The following is a 12605-nucleotide window of genomic DNA, read 5'->3' as shown; positions in this document are numbered from 1 at the left end:
TGTGTAACATTTCAGCAAAATGGTATGTTACTGCTGAACACTTATTGAACGAGGAACTTCATTTCAACGGCAATTCCTCCACATATTCATAATCACCAAACCAAATCGCTTTGTGCACGGGGGCATTGTCATGCTGAAATAGGAAAGGGCCTTCCCCAAACTGTTGCCACAAAGTACAGAATCGTCTAGAATATCATTGTATGCTGTAGCGTTAAGATTTCCCTTCACTGGAACTAGGGGGCATAGCGCGACCCATGAAAAACAGCCCCAGACCATTATTCCTCCTCCACCAAACTTTACAGTTGGCACTATGCATTGGGGCAGGTAGCTTTCTCCTGGCATCTGCCAAACCCAGATTCGTCCGTCGGACTACCAGATGGTGAAGCATGATTCATCACTCCAGAGAACGCCTTTCCACTGCTCCAAAGTACAAATGGCAGCGAGCTTTACACCACTCCAGCTGATGCTTGGCATTGCGCATTGTGCTCTTAGGCTTCTGTGTGGCTGTTCGGTCATTGAAACCCATTTCATGGAGCTCCCAACAAACAGTTATTGTGTTGCTTCCAGAGGCCGTTTGAAATTCAGTAGTGAGTGTTGCAACCGAGGACAGAGGGGTTTTTACGCGCTACAGGCTTCAGCCCTTGGCAGTCCCATTCTGTGAGCTTGTGTGGCCTACCTCTTCAAGGCTGAGGCGTTGTTGCTCCTGGATGTTTCCACTTCACAATAACCGCACTTACAGTTGACCAGGGCAGAAATTTTACGAATTGATTTGTTGGAAAGGTGGCATCCTATGATGGTGCCATGTTGAAAGTCACTGAGGTCTTCAGTAAGGCCAATCTACAGCCAATGTTTTCCCATGGAGATTGCATGGCTGTGTGCTTGATTTTATACACCTGTCAGCAAAGGATGTGGCTGAAATAGCCGAATCCACTCACCTGAAATGGTGTCCACATACTTTTGGATATATAGTGATTGTTGACACTGGTATTGTGCTTGTATTGTGCTGAAAATTAGGTTGATAAGTGGTGGAGTGGCCCTTTAAGGATTTTATTGAATAAGGAACTTAATTTAAGGCCTATTTCATGCTCTCTTCTCCATTTGGTGTTTACAGCCACCTTGACTTCAACAATCTGACCAGGGGACACAAACCAGAATGCAATGTTTTGTTCAAATGCCTTTTCCCTCACCGTCTGTAACTCTGTGTTGTTTGTGTCGCACTGCTTTGCTTGATCTTGGCCAGGTCGCAGTTGTAAATGAGAACTTGTTCTCAACTGGCCTACCTGGTTAAATAAAGGTGTTCTCAACTGGCCTACCTGGTTAAATAAAGGTGTTCTCAACTGGCCTACCTGGTTAAATAAAGGTGTTCTCAACTGGCCTACCTGGTTAAATAAAGGTGTTCTCAACTGGCCTACCTGGTTAAATAAAGGTGTTCTCAACTGGCCTACCTGGTTAAATAAAGGTGTTCTCAACTGGCCTACCTGGTTAAATAAAGGTGTTCTCAACTGGCCTACCTGGTTAAATAAAGGTGTTCTCAACTGGCCTACCTGGTTAAATAAAGGTGTTCTCAACTGGCCTACCTGGTTAAATAAAGGTGTTCTCAACTGGCCTACCTGGTTAAATAAAGGTGTTCTCAACTGGCCTACCTGGTTAAATAAAGGTGTTCTCAACTGGCCTACCTGGTTAAATAAAGGTGTTCTCAACTGGCCTACCTGGTTAAATAAAGGTGTTCTCAACTGGCCTACCTGGTTAAATAAAGGTGTTCTCAACTGGCCTACCTGGTTAGGTGTTCTCAACTGGCCTACCTGGTTAAATAAAGGTGTTCTCAACTGGCCTACCTGGTTAAATAAAGGTGTTCTCAACTGGCCTACCTGGTTAAATAAAGGTGTTCTCAACTGGCCTACCTGGTTAAATAAAGGTGTTCTCAACTGGCCTACCTGGTTAAATAAAGGTGTTCTCAACTGGCCTACCTGGTTAAATAAAGGTGAAAAAAAAGAAAAATGTTTAGCTTAGCTCAGCTTAGTCATCGAACTATTGGAAAAAGTCAAGCCTTTGTATGCCTGTTCCAAACTCCTCGAAAAGAGAAAGCTATCCGTATTGAGTTTGTGGTTAGCAAGTTTTTCTTGCGTCAAGCAACCCAGGTTACCCCCCACTGTTTGCTACACTGGTGTCAGAAGTATGATGTATGTGCAAACTAGCAGTGATGTTGAGATGCATCCCCTTCCACAGATCCTGTTTCTTCTTTATTATTTTCCATTCATTTTTATTAAAATGTTTAATATCGGCCCCAATTTCTATACATTACACCTGCAAGTGCTCTTAACATCAAAAGTAAAGACATTTTCTTAAGTAGGCCATAAAATTAAAGATGGAATCCATAAAAACAATTAGCATGTCTTCATTGTTGGTACAAAAGTGGAACTGCTTTCATCACTTCTGGAACGAGGTCTTGAAGAGGGATGTGGATCTTGAAAAGATTAGAAAACATGAATCACAACATGTTAGTGGTCCTGATTTGACCTGTGATGGTTATTCTAATTACAATGACCACATGAATGACAACCTACAACCTACTTTGAACCTACTGGAACCTAATTATTGTCACAGAAGCGCCGCTTCACATATGAAAGCCATGTACAGAGGTAGCTGTAGACTGAAGACACTGTGTACTGGAAAGAGAAAAATGACTTGTGTGAGATCCACAGCAGTACTGACTCTTGTTTGACAGCTCCATTATGACAGTTTCACTTCTATTTTCCTTTTTTAAGTGTCTCCCTGAAGAGGCACATGATTGATGATGTATCATTTCATCATTTGGCAAATATTTTAAATAGCACTATATACTGTACCAACTCCATGATAGAAAGGTGTTCCTCATGTTTGGTATACTAAGTGTATACAGATGTATAATCTTAATTTGAGCCAGTTTACTACATCAGGAAAATAATTCTGCAGCAACAGGAAATGTGAATTGTTATGTGGATTATAGTTCATGGACATTTTTATAGGGGTTGATATTCTTTGTTAGGGCAAATCAAGACTGAAACTTCATAGTGGAAATTACAAACTTTAGAAGCCTTTTTAAAATGCAAATACACTACTAGTTTGCATTTCAGCAACAAAAGAGTGATCAAATGAAGATCCTACATCTGTAGTTATATCATTTGCAATGATTTGACAAACCATTATATTGCTCCGAATCACAGATAGACTGCCAGAACGAGGCCTTGTAGAGGGACGTGGATCTTGAAAAGATTAGGAAACATAAAACACAAGATGTTGGTGCTGATTTGACCTGTGATGATTACTGTATCACATTGACCACATGAATGACCACACAATAGAACCTACTGTGAATGAAAACGTAGTTGTAGCCTGAAGACACTGCCCACTGGAAAGAGAATAATGGCTTGTGTCAGATCCAAAACAGTTCTGACTGTTGTTTAACAGCTCCATTAATTCATTTATTACAAATTGACTGATTTCCTTATATGATCTGTGACTCAGTCAAATCTTTGAAATTGTTGCATGTTGTGTTTATATTTTTGTTCATTATAGCAGTTGATGATCTATAGTTACTTTTATAATTTGCAATAATTTGACATACCATGACACCGTTTAGAATCCAAGCTAGAAAGCCACAACTTCTGGTCTGTAAAATAAAGGAGAGGAAGAATGAGTACATCAAATACAGAGATACTGTATTCAAAATGATGATTAATTGACATCATACATTGTAAAGCTTCTGCTTAATCTTTTTGATTGTGGCATCATTGTGAGGACAGTCCAGTAGTCCCTGGCTCTCATGGAACAGACAGTCCACTGTGTCAAACTTCTGCCTAATATTTCTGACTGCTGCATCATTGTGAGGACAGTCCAGTAGTCCCAGTCTCTCATGGAACAGACAGTCCACTGTGAGTATTACATCACTTCTGGTCACTAGTCCGCTGCTGTAAGGTACAGTGTAGTCTGGGTTGAAGGTGTGATGCAGCACTACCAGAATGACATCTTTACCCACTGTCAAGAAAGAGAATGTGGGAATACTCAAATAAACAATGTCAAAATTAAACCCTTAAGCCTCTCAAATAAACAATTTAGTCATGTCATTCATGCCGTTGGTACATTTGAGGAAAACTGGTGTGGAAAGAGAATATCTAGTATAGAAGGAAATAACATTGTTTAGGAAGTCATATTTGGGATGAGTTACTGTACTTGGAATCTGTTGCAGTGCTGCTTCAATATCAGTTCCGGCGCGGGAGACGATGGGAGAGAAAGCCATGATGACATCACTCTCCACTGGAGACTTGACTTCCGTAAAACATCTTGTGGTGTTGTTGAGTCGTCTCATAAACTGAATATGAGTTTCCAAAGTATTGCCAGTCTCAACTGTGTAGCACTTCATCTTGTGTGCCACTGATTTAAGGTCAGAAAGGTCATTGATAAATGTTAATGTTTTTGTTAATTGGCACAATGGACAGTTGGTTCATAGTTCAGCCAGCTATAAGAGCATTGTAGGTTTAACCATTTACTTTATAGTGCACCCCTTCATCAAAATATTACATTATACATAAGAGCCCTGTTGAAAATTACCTTTGTGTTCCAACATGGATCTATAGAAAGTGAAAGAACAGACAAAGAGGTTTATTAGTCTAGATAGATACATTCAGGATAGGAAAACATGTACAACAACCAGTGTGCAAACCATCTGTCTTATATATTTCTTAATTCCATTATTTTACTTTTTGATTGTAGTGAATTGTTAGATATTACTAGATTAGATAACACAAGCATTTCGCTACACCTGCAATAACATCTGCTAAATATATGTATGCAACCAATAAAATTTGATTTGATCTTTCTCCGTGGTGCGAACTGCATACATTAGCGTGAAGCTATTTCACATTCTAAACTTTCACTTTCACTCTCTTATCTTTCACAGTATCCGGCTCTAGAGTACTTCACCACCTCAGTCCTTCCACTGGACCACATGATTTCTTGGAATTAGACAGTGAAAGTAATGTGTTATTGTAAATGTACTTACTGCCTCTGTTCTATTCTACATTCATAGAATTACTCACCTAAAAAACATTGCATTCAATTCTGCACTACCAGTTTCCACATAACCAAGTGTACTGTTTTATTCCTGCTGTAGATGTAATTTAATATCTATCACAAAACCTTTCACGACACCCACCCAACTGTAAATGATAGCTATGGTGTTCATATTGAAAATGAATTGTCAAATGAAATGAGGAAAATAGACTTACCCTGCAGCTATGGGACTCTTTTCTGTTGACTGTACTGCAGTTGTGGCTTAAAGTGATTTGTTCTAATAGCTAAGAGAAAGTGAAACTAAACAGCATGAGATAATAAGAGGAGGGGGCAATTTTTTCAGAAAGTCACAAATGCTGAGTTTACACAGGCAGCTGCGTTCTGATTTTTCTTCCGCTAATTGGTCTTTTGACCAATCACATCATATCTTTTTCAGAGCTGATCTGATTGGTCAGAAGACCAATTGGTGAAAAAAAATATAAGAATTGGGCTGCCTGTGTGAATGCAACCATCTAGGCAATCTACAGTTCAAACAACAAAGTGAGCACAACTGATTTGGTAAACAGCTGAGGAATGGGGCTGGAAAAATGTAACCACACTCACATTTATAGACAGAGCTATGGATGCACCACCATCCATGATATAGAAATGATAGTTTTAGACAAGGTTGGAGGCTATGCAGTCTTTGTTTACAATTACACATTTAAAAACAATGTAATAAAACAAGGTTATATTTTGGGTTCTGATGGGGTTGACAGTTGAAGTAATCTCATAGTGCAATTAGAATTTATAGTCTTTAAGAATCAATGGATGTATGTATATATCATTAATTCAAAAGTCCAAAAATGTATGTACCAATAGCAGATTGCCGCTTTAATAAGGTGCATAACAGTAGTTAGACCAAGCACGATTTCAATTTGTTTGCTCGCCTCAATTGCTTAAAAATCTGTCCTCTCGTCCCCTTCACCTGCACTGATTGAAAAGACTTGACAGGTGAAACAACATGGTGGAAGCTCATCTTTAGTCTATTGACTTATGCATCCCTGCGCATTGACTCAGTACCGGTAGTCCCTGTATAAAGCCTCGTTATTGATATTTTATTGTATTACTTTTTATTGAATTTTTTACTTTTTTTATTTGGTAAATAATATTTTAACTATTTCTTGAACTGCATTGTTGGTCAAGGGCTCATAAGTAAGCATTTCACGGTAAGGTCTACTACACCAGTTGTGCTCCGCACATGTGACCCCAAAAAATTATTTGATAGAACATTTGATTTGATAGTGACACTGGCCGTCTCCACTCCTGGCACCCGTGGTAGAATATCATTAGGTTGAAATGTAGAATTAATGCCACGTTTAAAACAACTCAGAGCTTGGAACTCGGAAGTCTCAGACTTCAGTGCATTCTAAACAACGGTTAATCAGAAAATAAATGGGGGGGGAAAATTGTTTGAATGGTCATTTAATTCTTCCAATTCGGGAACTCGGGCCCATTTCTAAAGCTCCGACCTTCTGACCTGAGGATCACTGACATCATGGTTTATTTTTTCGAATTGCCAGTTGTTTTGAACGCAGCATATTTTCAAACAGAGATCATAATTAATGTTCTATAACGTGCAGCCCCACCCCATAGGGGAGCTCTGCTCTGAGGTGGTTTCCCCTGCTGCCTAGGCAGCGAATAGCCTGAGAGAAAATTATGCACCCAACTGCAGCCAATGGGAGTACAGGTGTCCCTATATAAGGGGATGCTTCCCCTCAATCAGCCTCCCATTATCTTCAGCGACTGGACTGAAGAAGCCGAGAAGAGAATGGAGAAGATAAGTCTCAGGACGAACCTGCTGTCGATCTCCAAGTCTCGACGTAGTCCTTCTAAATGAGCATACTATTTCCACCCAACCCAAAAGCTCTTTTATGAGCTCAGTGTCGCTGCTCCACTATGGCGACTGTAGACTCACACAACTTATGTTTTGTGTGCCTAGGATCACAGTGTAACAGTATAACTTTAGACCGTCCCCTCGCCCATACCCGGGCGCGAACCAGGGACCCTCTGCACACATTAACAACCGTCACCCACGAAGCATCGTTACCCATCGCTCCACAAAAACCGCGGCCCTTGCAGAGCAAGGGGAACTACTACTTCAAGGTCTCAGAGCAAGTGACGTCACCGATTGAAGCGCTGTTTAGCGCGCACCGCTAATTAAGCTAGCCGTTTCACATTCGTTACAACAGCATGCTAGGGGCGGCCTCACAGATCCCCCGGAATGCCCTAGCATGTTGCCTCTAGAGAAGACGAAGATATTGGGAAGTGTTTGGATTTTTCTCTCGAACCCCCCCTCCCAATGGAGAGTGCAAGGTTTTTCTCATCCTTGGGCGAGGAAGAGACGGGCTCTGAAATTTCAGCAGCCCCCTCCTACGCAACAGCCTCTCTGCGCTCTGATTTTCCAGGGCTCATTGAGCGAGCTGGCTGGAGATCACGCTGCCCTCCATTCTCTCCAACCCGGAAGTAGATATGATGGAGGGCTGCCCCTACTCTAGACCAAAAAGGGCGGTGGTGCCACTGGGAGCCGGCAAAAAGCTTTACACCCCATTCACCAGAGTGGACGGCAGACAACCCCAGGGGATCCCCAGGCTCGAGGACACCATGGCTGCGTACCTCGCCCTAGTACGAGCTCCTGGCCGTCACCCAGAAAACCAACTCTACCTACAACAAAGGACCGGCTCACAGCTCAGCTGGTAGAGAAGTCCTTTGCACTAGAGGTCCAGGCTGTAGCAGCAGCTAATAATATTGCCCTTCTGGCAGCCTCTCTGTCCCTTCATACCATGGGTAACACTGAGCTGTCAGGAGAGGAGATATAAGAGGCGTCAAGAATTTCCGGCGCCATACTTCATCTACCGCAGGCGCCGGCTGTGTGTGTGGGAAGGTCCATGGCCACTTCGGTGGTCGCGGAGTGACACCTCTAGCTGTCTTTGACAAAGCCGCCCTGCAGAACGCCCCCACGACAGAGCGTTTTGGGAAGACAGAGGAAGCAGCTATCTAGACAACTGCCATTGGCAGGAGGGTCTAGATCACTTCCCAGAGAGGCACCCAGCTTCACTCTCTAGTAGACCTGGGTCTACAGCCAGACGGATAGCCCGTCGAACCGCAGCACCTCGGTGGGCCTTATGGGCCCCGCACCTCCGGCACCTTCCACCTCTCCTGCAGCACCAGAGAGAGCAGCCGCTCCACAACCTATATTCGCCCTACTTCCTAGTACCAAAAAAGATGGGGGGAATGAGGCCAATATTGGATCTACGCAGTCTCAACGAGAGCGTAGCCAAACGGCCCTTTCGAATGCTTACGACAAAACGTCTGCTGGAATGTGTCCACACCAAAGACTTTTGTATAAGCATAGACCTAAAGGACACGTTCTTCCATGTGCCGCTAATCCGCGTCACCGGAAGTCCCTGCGTTTTGCCTTCCAAGCATCCCGGTGTCGCCCCTTTACTATTGACAATGAGATTGGTGTTTTGCGGGTAGCATTTAATGAAGCTGCCATTTGAGGACTTGTGAGGCGTCTGTTTCTCAAACTAGCCACTTTAATGTACTTGTCCTCTTGCTCAGTTGTGCACCAGGGCCTCCCACTCCTCTTTCTATTCTGGTTAGGGCCAGTTTGCACTGTTCTGTGAAGGGAGTAGTACACAGCGTTGTACGAGATCTTCAGTTTCTTGGTAATTTCTTGCTTGGAAGAGCCTTCATTTCTCAGAACAAGAATAGTCTGACGAGTTTCAGAAGAAAGTTCTTTGTTTCTGGCCATTTTGAGCCTGTAATCGAACCCACAAATGCTGTTGCTCCAGATACTCAACTAGTCTAAAGAAGGCCAGTTTTATTGCTTCTTTAATCAGAACAACAGTTTTCAGCTGTACAAACATAATTGAAAAAGGGTTTTCTAATGATCAATTAGCCTTTTAAAATGATAAACTTGGATTAGCTAACACAACGTGCCATTGGAACACAGGAGTGATGGTTGCTGATAATGGGACACTGTATACCTAAACTCAGCAAAAAAAGAAACATCCCTTTTTCAGGACCCTGTCTTTCAAAGATAATTTGTAAAAATCCAAAGAACTTCACAGATCGTCATTGTAAATGGTTTAAACACTGTTTCCCATGCTTGTTCAATGAATCATAAACAATAAATGAACATGCACCTGTGGAACGATCGTTAAGACTAACAGCTTACAAACGGTAGGCAATTAAGGCCACAGTTATGAAAACTTAGGACACTAAAGAGGCCTTTCTACTGACTCTGAAAAACACCAAAAGAAAGATGCCCAGGGTCCCTGCTCACCTGTGTGAGCGTTCCTTAGGCATGCTGCAAGGAGGCATGAGGACTGCAGATGTGGCCAGGGCAATAAATTGCAATGTCCGTACTGTGAAACGCCTAGGACAGCGCTACAGGGAGACAGGACGGACAGCTGATCGTCCTCACTGTGGCAGGCCATGTGTAACAACACCTGCACAGGATCGGTACATCCAAACATCACACCTGCGGGACAAGTACAGGATGGCAACAACAACTGCCCGAGTTACACCAGGAACGCACAATCCCTCCATCTGTGCTCAGACTGTCCGCAATAGGCTGAGAGAGGCTGGACTGAGGGCTTGTAGGTCTGTTGTAAGGCAGGTCCTCACCAGACATCACTGTCAACAACGTCGCCTATGGGCACAAACCCACCGTTGCTGGACCAGACAGGACTGGCAAAAAGTGCTCTTCACTGAAGAGTCGCGGTTTTGTTTCACCAGGGGTGTTGGTCGGATTCGTGTTTATCGTGGGAGGAATGAGCGTTTCACTGAGGCTTGTACTCTGGAGCGGGATCGATTTGGAGGTGGAGGGTCCGTCATGGTCTGGGGCGGTGTGTCACAGCATCATCGGACTGAGCTTGTTGTCATTGCAGGTAATCTCAACGCTGTGCGTTACAGGGAAGACATCTTCCTCCCTCATGTGGTACCCTTCCTGCAGGCATGACAATGCCACCAGCCATACTGCTCGTTCTGTGCATGACAGGAATGTCAGTGTTCTTCCATGGCCAGCGAAGAGCCCGGATCTCAATCCCAATGAGCACGTCTGGGACCTGTTGGATCGGAGGGTTAGAGCTAATTCCATTCCCCCCAGAAATGTCCGGGAACTTGCAGGTGCCTTGGTGGAAGAGTGGGGTAACATCTCACAGCAAGAACTGGCAAATCTGTATCTCCTCCATGAGGAGGAGATACACTGCAGTACTTAATGCAGCTGGTGGCCACACCAGATACTGACTGTTACTTTTGATTCTGACCCCCCCTTTGTTCAGGGACACATTATTCAATTTCTGTTAGTCACATGTCTGTGGAACTTGTTCAGTTTGTCTCAGTTGTTGAATCTTAAGTTCATACAAATATTTACACGTTAAGTTTGCCTTAAATAAAACACAGTGAGAGGACATTTATTGTTTGCAGAGTTTATAAGACTTGGCTGTGCTCAATGACATATATATATATATATATACACATATATATAAATAACTTGGCTTTGCTCAATGTATCACCACTCAGGATATGACCCAGATGCAGACACAGGAGGCAGATGGTTCGGTTCTCAGAATATTTATTATAACCAAGGGGCATCCAAAGGGGCAGGCAGAGGTTCGTAGTCCAAGGCAGAGTCAAAAAGGGACAGAACTGCAGGCAGGAAGGTTGGGAACCAGGAAGACTAGAAAACAAGCACTAGAGAAAACAGGAAACACACTGGTAAGACCTCGCAAAACAAGACAAACTGGCAACAGACAAAAAGAAGACGTCGGTATAAATACACAGGGGATAATGGGGAAAAATAGGAGACACCTGGTGGGGGGTGGAGACAAGCACAAGACAGCTGAAACTGATCAGGGTGTGACACAATGACTACATACGACTAAATTCATATATATATATGACTTGGTTCTGCACATTGACCATTTCTGACTTGGCTTTGCTCAATGACTACCTACCAAAGGTTGCATTGTGTTCTTTACAATGGAGAAAAACATCTCTCATTGAAGATGCCCAAACTGTGGAGATAACAATAGAATGTGAAGTTAAAGTTACTGGTTTCCATCTGTGGCAATGCCTTTCCCTAAATGTTTATGACAACTATAGTTCCAGAATAGCCTAATCTTTTGAATACGGTGTAGTTAAAAAAAACAGCAACATAACTTTAACATTAGCTTAGCAAGGTAGCTACACTGACAGCGGTCAGTTACCTATTTGTTGATGTTTGTCCACTCCACGTGGAAATCACCATGACGTTCCTTCCCACCCGCAGTTCATGAATATGTAGGTCTACATGTAGTCTGTGTCATTATTCAGAGATGGAACCTAAACAAGCATTTCCACTCTTAAGCAGGAATTACATTGAAATAAGGGTGGCATTCCCCTCTGGTGGGTCCTTTAATATAAGGTCAGGTACAGGTGGCTAACTGCCAAAATAAAGGAAACACCAACATAAAGTATCTGAATAGGGCGTAGCTTCGTACACCTTGGCATAGATTGTAGAAGAGTCTGGAACTCTTTTGGAGGAATGCCATCATTTTGTTGATGGTGGTGGAAAACCCTTCTCAGGCGCCGCTCCAGAATCTCACATAAGTGTCCAATAGGGTTGAGCCTGGTGACTGAGACAGACACACATAACTTTTAAACACCCTATGCTCCTTTCAGACTTCTCTTTCAAAGCAGAATATAATGAAGAGATGTTGTCTCCACCCTAACAATGGGAGTCGATGTCCCAAAGGTGAGAAGGCAGGAGGTCTGCTTAATAAACAGAATGTCGTATTCCCACATGGACAGATTTTGATGGGATTGGACCATTTCTCTTCGCTTCTTCCTCTCTGATCAAAATCACTGAGATCTCTTCTTCTAGCCATGGAAGCCAAAATAATGGGCAACTGGGCATTTCTACGCATGACCCTAAGCATGATGGGATGTTAATTGCTTAATTAACTCAGGAACCACACCTGTGTGGAAGCACCTGTTTTCAATATACTTTATATCCATCGGTTACTCAAGTGTTTCCTTTATTTTGAGAGTTACATGCACATAACAGTTCATACAAGACTATCACTCAGTTGTTGGTGATCCTGTGTATCAGACATCTGTATGAACGTACACTTCCATTTCAGGCTGGATAACATTTCTGCAAAACATTATGTTACTGCTGAACAGTCTTATTGAACAAGGAACTTCATTTAAAGGACAATTCCTCCACATATTCATCGTCACCAAACCAGCATGTTTCTATGATCTGTGGTTACAAAGATAAGATCCTAAAAAAATGCTTGTCAATGACATCACAGGGTAGAGTTAAAAACAGTGATTTTTAAAACCGGCAGTGAGTTTCTAGCCCAAGGAAGGGTATTTTCACTGCAAATCTCAGTGTTTGAAAATGTGTTTTTAAAATGTACTTTGATGTCATCGGGTAGAACTTAACATATGTTAACACTGGTATTGAGCTTTGTATTGTGCTGGAAATAATGAAAATTAGGTTGAAAAGTGGTGGAGTTGCC

General features: G+C 42.7%; 1 long non-coding RNA gene across 1 annotated transcript; it reads right to left on the bottom strand.

Moving 5' to 3' along the window:
- Positions 1 to 2232: 2232 nt before the first annotated feature.
- On the bottom strand, positions 2233 to 3909 carry LOC139412824 (uncharacterized). The gene is made up of 5 exons (XR_011634736.1): positions 3605 to 3909; positions 3349 to 3388; positions 3181 to 3242; positions 2572 to 2666; positions 2233 to 2464 (listed from the first exon to the last, which is right to left on the bottom strand). It is a non-coding gene; the product is annotated as an uncharacterized lncRNA (long non-coding RNA).
- Positions 3910 to 12605: the final 8696 nt, after the last annotated feature.

The sequence above is a fragment of the Oncorhynchus clarkii genome, chromosome 7 (assembly GCF_045791955.1).
Source record: "Oncorhynchus clarkii lewisi isolate Uvic-CL-2024 chromosome 7, UVic_Ocla_1.0, whole genome shotgun sequence".
Classification (NCBI taxonomy): Eukaryota; Metazoa; Chordata; class Actinopteri; order Salmoniformes; family Salmonidae; genus Oncorhynchus; species Oncorhynchus clarkii.
This window is presented reverse-complemented; position numbering and strand designations above follow the sequence as displayed.